This window comes from Phascolarctos cinereus, unplaced genomic scaffold, assembly GCF_003287225.1.
Source record: "Phascolarctos cinereus isolate Bilbo 61053 unplaced genomic scaffold, phaCin_HiC Scaffold_726;HRSCAF=1367, whole genome shotgun sequence".
Lineage (NCBI taxonomy): Eukaryota > Metazoa > Chordata > Mammalia > Diprotodontia > Phascolarctidae > Phascolarctos > Phascolarctos cinereus.
Window position 1 is genome coordinate 243,791,338 of NW_027556098.1, and position 6,328 is coordinate 243,797,665.

Consider the following 6,328-nt stretch of genomic DNA (forward strand, 5'->3'; position numbering starts at 1 on the left):
ACATTTGTTGTAAAAATTCTTTTCCAGTTTTCTGCTTCCGTCCTAATCTTGGATGCATTGGCTTTATTTGTGCAAAAACTTTTCAATTTAATGTTATCAAAATTGTCCATTTTGCATTTCATAATGTTCTGTACCTCTCGTTTGGTTATAAATTCTTCCCTTTTCCATAGATCTGAAAGGTAAACTGTTCCTTGCTCTTCTAGTTTGTTTATAGTCTCAGTCTTTACATCTAAATCGTGTATGCATTTTGATTTTATCTTGGTGTGGCAAATATTTCCTTGAAAGAGATCAGAGGGCTAGTACTAGAAGGAACTTGGGAGGACATCTTGCTCAAACCTGCTGTCATTTTGGAAGTGAAAGGAATAATATGCAGAAAGATTTATTATACAGCCACATGGAGTGGAGACTCCAGGGCTCCTGGGGCTCCTAATTCAGTGCTCTTGATACTACACCATACATGCTACTACTATAAACATGAGTTTCTACTATTGACAACTCAAGGATAGGTTGCTGTTATCCTTTGCTAATAAATGGGGTAATTTTCAGAGTCTTATTCACTGAATTCTTCGTATTTCTAGACAATAGGAGTGAGAACATTGAAACTTTGGAAGCATCACCAGAGACAAGGTCTGCATCATGGATTCCCAGGTGTTTTCGGTGAGACCTGTTTTGTAGACTGATAACAACAACAACAAAAAGAACTGAAGAAACTGGTTTGTCCCTGCTTAGTTTTAACTGTTAGCTACCATCTTTTCTTCTCTTTTTCTTAGAGCCCTTTTATCCATGTCCAAAGATTCTGTTGTACTCCAATTATCCTCAGCTAGGTCACGGAGTAGTAGAAAGAGTTCTGCATATGGGCAGAGGACCTGGGTTCAAATCCTTGCTTTCCCACTTTTACCAGTTTGCCCATGTCAAGAGGATTTGATCCTCTCCTGAACTCAATTTCTACATCTCATATATCAGGGAATAGGTCTAGAATAACATTCAACATCTCAAACTATGGTCTTACTATATGACTTACTGGCAAGTCATAGAATAAAGGCAAGTAGACACACTCCTGGGGTGGTGTTTGGACTGAATCGTCAAAAAAGGATTGGGACATTTTAGAGTGCTATCCAGCTGCAGGATTAATATCTAAGAATTCACTCTAGGGGAGAAGGAATCTTCTACTGATGTCCAAAAAGTAAGAACTCCTTCAAATTACTCACAAATACGTGCATGTACATACACAGACACACACACACAGACACACACACACAGACACACACACACACACATTTTTAATGTACAGGCTTCCCTATCTTGTGGGACATACAGGACTTACAGCACATAAAGTTATTTGGTTCAATGATATATTCTGACTATATTTCTACCCTGTATACTTAATTGTTTATTAAAGTGGGTGCTCTTTCTTCAACGTGGATTTTAGAACCCTCAGGAAAAAATTCAAAAAGGGACCAAAAGAGAGAAAAGATCAACAGAAGGTAAGCTTTTATCTTGGTGACTGTCTTGTAGCCTTGAGTATGTCTGTTTTCCCATTCTAATCACCATATGTTGAGTCTTTTTGTAACTTGGATTGGGAGGAAGTAAAATAGGCATACAAGGCTATCTGGTGGGTTGGTGGTTTCACTTATGTGTCCTAATTACCAATGAGTGAGAGCAAGACAGCAGTGAAACAATTCAATTACTTAAAGAGTGAAGAGGAGAATACTAGAGGGACAACAAATTAACCAAATTTGAATTCCCATCCCTGGCTCATAAAGATCCTCAGGACCCTTTCTTGGTAAAAATAAAGTAAGAGACTGTGAGAGAGAGAGAGAGAGAGAGAGAGAGAGAGAGAGAGAGAGAGAGCGAGAGAGAGAGAGAGAGAGAGAGAGACCTTTGGCAGCTTTTGGATTGTGTAACTTTTCTTACTCTTTTTCTTTTTTTATTTATTTTGATTTATCAACAATCACTTCCATAAGCTTTTGAGTTTTAAATTTTTCTCCCTCTTCCTTCCCTTCCTTCCCAAGACAACTCATAATCTGATGTAGACTATACATATACATTCCTATTAACCTATTTTCACATTAGTGATGTTAAAAGGAAGAATTAGAACCAATAGGAGGAACCATCAGAAAGAAGAAATAAAACAAAACAGAAGAAAAAAATAGCAAATAGTATGCTTTGATCTGCATTCAAATTTCATAGTTCTTTCTTTGGATGTGGAGAGCATTTTCCATCATGAGATCTTTGGAGATGTCTTAGATCCTTGGATTGCTGATAAGGGCTAAGTCTATCAACGTTAGTCATTGTACAACGTGGCTGTTACCGCGTACAACATTCTCCTGGTTCTGCTCACTTCACTCAGCATCAGTCCATACAATTCTTTCCAGGTGTTTCTGAAGCCCACTGTTCATCATTTCTCATAGCACAATAGTGTTCCATTACATTCATATACCACAACTTGTTCAGTCATTCCCCAATTGATGGGCATTCCCTCAATTTCCAATTCTTTGCCACCACTCTTTTTCAGTGTTCTAAGATTGAGGCAACAGCCCAGTGATTCAACTCTGTCCTTTGAAAAGCCATTACATCCAGGCAGTAGGCTAGCTAGATTTCAGTTCCCCAAGAGAAGGGCAGAACATTGCCTGCTTTATCAAGAGGGACGTTGAAATGCTACCATGATTCTTCCATGATAGCAGAAGTTAGTGTTCCTTGTACAAGAGACAGAAAGAAGCAGTTTTTTTGGTAAGAAATAATAGGAAGTGAAGACTGTAAGAAGTATAATGAGAATGCCTCTGTTTTTCAAGTATTTCCAAATTCCCCTTTGGCAGCCCATACACACATGTGTGTTTGTGTGTGTGTATAGAAATGTCTCTAGACTTGTCCTGGAGAAAAATGAAAAAGTACTGTGAAATGTGGGGCTGGAAGCAAAACTATGGTCTATCAGAAATATGGTTTAAAAACTTCATGGTCTGTTCTGGCCCTGATGTTCTAGAATTTCCAGATTGTATAACATTCTAGGATTATATTCTCACCTTCTTGTATTGGCAGGATCAAGGAAATTTTCCATCAACTCAAGGGGAAATATCACGCCGTACCATGGAAAGAGTAAGTTTGACAATTGAAATGGCAAAACAGAAGTATATTCTTGGAAGCTTCTAGGCTGAAAAAAAAATTGAGTGAATAAATATGAAGGAATTCATAAAAAAAAAAATTAAGGTCCTTAATATGTTCTCATAAGGATCACATCCAGCTATATTATAAGATTCTAAGACTTTATACCATGATGAGCATCTAAGTACACAGTTTTCCTCCCTTGACTTGGCAGTTTCCAGAAACGTACCATCACAGGAACCCAACCATCTCAGACTGGACAGAGGAGGACGTGAGTAATTGGCTCTGCTTCACTGGGATGGATTATTATTCCAGTCGTGTACACTTCGATGGCTGGCTCCTGCTTACACATACAAAGAGAGTCCTAAAGATAAGCTTCTGTAAGGTCTTTCTAGTTCATACCATCTAAGTAAAAGAGGCTTCTAACAATTTCTGTTACAAGACTGGTAAATGGAAAATAAAAAAGATAACCCCAGTATAGCAATGCCCAACTTCCCAGAGCCTCTTAATCTCCTCCCTTCCTAAACCCCTCCAAAGTCAGTGGGACTTTTCCAACAGATTAATCATGGAAAATCCCATAATTCCATTTCTTTTGAAGTCATCAAAATTTAAGGAGTTTTTCTGTGATCTTTAAAATGAGCTATCAATGCCTAATCCTAATTTTTACCTCATTGATGAGAATTGTTGGTTCATGATGCTATTGTTTTTACCACACCATAACAAGGCAGGAAAAAAAAAAAAGACCAGCACTCGGAGCTTCAGTGTGACTGAAACCAGCAATTTTCAGAACTTGAGTGTAGATATTCTGACTGAATGCTTTCAGAACTGTTCTTTCTTAGGCTAGATAGCCTCTAAAGTCCTAGGCAGTCCTCAATCTCCGACATATGTTGATCTCACCAATTAAAGTCAAATGTTACTATTTTCAGATTAAAAATTGAAATTGCTTTTAGATTTTTTCAAAAGCAATTAGCATTGGGTTCCTGCCTTTAGAAAACATAATTGATGAATGAGAAATTATATTTACAAGTTTAAGTGACTATATAAGGAGCCCTCACCATCTTTTTGTAATTTGGAGAATTCTTCATTTAGCTATTTAGAGAACTGTAAAAATAGAAAACTTCATCTATCTTCCCTTTGCACACCTATACATAGCTAGTCCTTTACCTGCCCTGTTGCTGACAAATGGAGCCCAGTGAAATTGGTGGGTGGGAAATGATCAAGAGAGGAGTTCTTATCCCTGTAAAGACCAGTTGGAGGGACACTCTGAGGATATTGTTATTCTTCTTTCAAATTGGGCACATTTGGGGCGGGTATCAACTAAACTGAAAATATTGGCTAGAAGGACAATATGGCCCTGCTTCCTTTTCCTATGATTTCCAAAGCTGCCGTAGTTTGGTTCCTGAGATGGATTTTGTCAAAATGGAAAGGCTGTACTTAAGGAATTCCAGAGAAAATGTCATTCCTCCTTGCTACTGAAACTGCCCCTCCAAAAAGAGTTGCTTATTTGGGAAATTTTCTTTTGAGCCATTTATTCAGCATGTGACTGAACATACAGAAAGGACAAGCTGGTTGTTACATGGGGCTTCATGACTAAGTCTTATGACTTTGCCTTTGTATATGGCAGGTAAACTCTTTCTACCTATTATCATTTAACTCTTAGGAAAGCCAGGAGCACGTCCCAATTCTTTCCTCTCCACCTTGAATTTTAATAGCACTTATTTAACTCAAAAGGTAAGTAGGTCTTTTCAAACAGCTGACTTCCTTCTTATTAATGGTTAATTGCAGAAACCAATTCTTTTGAAGAGAAGGAATTAGTGCTTTCCTTAATCATTTTAATCCTGTTGCTTTCTAAACATGAGATTCTTCCCATGCCATAAATGAGCAAGTCTATCTCCATGTACACAGTCTCTTCTCTTGGTAATTAATCTTTCCAATAAACTATCATTATTGCTGCATATCGTTTTTTCTCAATAGTTCCCAGATCGGTTCCTATCTAGAATATTTTTTCCTGATGGAAAAGCTGACGTCATCCAAATATGATGCTAAGGAAGTTTCATTTTTATATTTGATGTGTGAAATTGGAGAGACTACATCTGACTCAAATTGAAAATAGCTCCATTTTCTTTCCAGAGCTTTGACAACCAAAATCGAAAGGAAAAAAAGATTCTCCTTAAGAAGATAAAAAAACTCCAACGGCTCGAGGCAGAACTGGAAAGAAGAAATGCAAAAAGAGTCCTAATGAGGACGGGCATAAGAGAGAAGCCCATCTATTAGAACTATTCTCATTACATCACATGAAGCGGCACAAAGACCTGTTACAGTGGAGGGAAAGAAGAGAGGGAGATGAGCATTGTTTGAACCTTACTGTCATCAAATTTGACTCAAGAAGGGAATAACATAGGTTTAGAAATCTAACTTGTCTAATATGCAGTAGGAGGGGAAAGAAAAGGGAGGGGGGATGGAAGGGACGGAAGAAGTAGTAAAGGAAAAGGAAAGAAAAGGGAGGGAGCTGATAGAAGGGGGGGCAGATCGAGGGAGGCGGTGGTCAAAAGCAAAACTCTGGTGAAGAGGGAAAGGGAGAAACGAGAAAGAAAAGCATAAAGGGGCAGGGAATGGGATGGAGAGAAAGACACTGATAGTAATCATAACTGTGAATGACATGAACTCTCCATAAATGGAAGTGGATAGCAGAATACCAAATTAGAAACACTGAAAACCAGAGGAGAGATTAATAAAGTTGAAATTAAGAAAACTATTGAACTAATACAACTAAGAGCTGGTTGTATGAAAAAAAATACATAAACCTTTGGTTAGTTTAATTTTTACAAAAAGGAGAAAAGCCAATTACCAGAATCAAAAATGAAAAGGGGTGAATTCACCACCAATGAAGAGGAAATTAAAACAATAATTAGGAACACCTCATGGCCCTTAACAAAAAACAGGGAATAGAGATGTGCAAAATAAAGAGGGGAAAAGGAACATGAAACACATCTTTCTCATACAATAACAGAAAAAAAGTTGTAATACTGGGAACACAAGCAAACCCACAGACCTAAATGGAGCCTTGATAGCCTTGCTAAATCATGAGTGGTTCAATGACACAAAAAGCATAGGAATATTCAAAAGAAGATGCACTAACCACATCCTTTACACACAATAGTCATGATGTAATTATAACATGTTTAGTAATGAGAGAGTCGAAGAATACATCCCAAAACAATGAATTCAA

The 6,328-nt window shown here is 37.6% G+C and overlaps 1 long non-coding RNA gene across 3 annotated transcripts; it reads left to right on the top strand.

The window, feature by feature from the left end:
- Positions 1 to 204: 204 nt before the first annotated feature.
- LOC144454559 (uncharacterized) lies at positions 205 to 5,514 on the top strand. Of its 3 annotated transcripts, XR_013483063.1 has the most exons (5): positions 205 to 657; positions 1,430 to 1,484; positions 3,037 to 3,093; positions 3,314 to 3,370; positions 5,230 to 5,514. It is a non-coding gene; the product is annotated as an uncharacterized LOC144454559 (long non-coding RNA). The 3 variants fall into 3 exon arrangements; XR_013483061.1 differs by having other exon boundaries at positions 219 to 657; positions 3,314 to 5,514; XR_013483062.1 differs by lacking the exon at positions 3,314 to 3,370 and having other exon boundaries at positions 228 to 657.
- Positions 5,515 to 6,328: the final 814 nt, after the last annotated feature.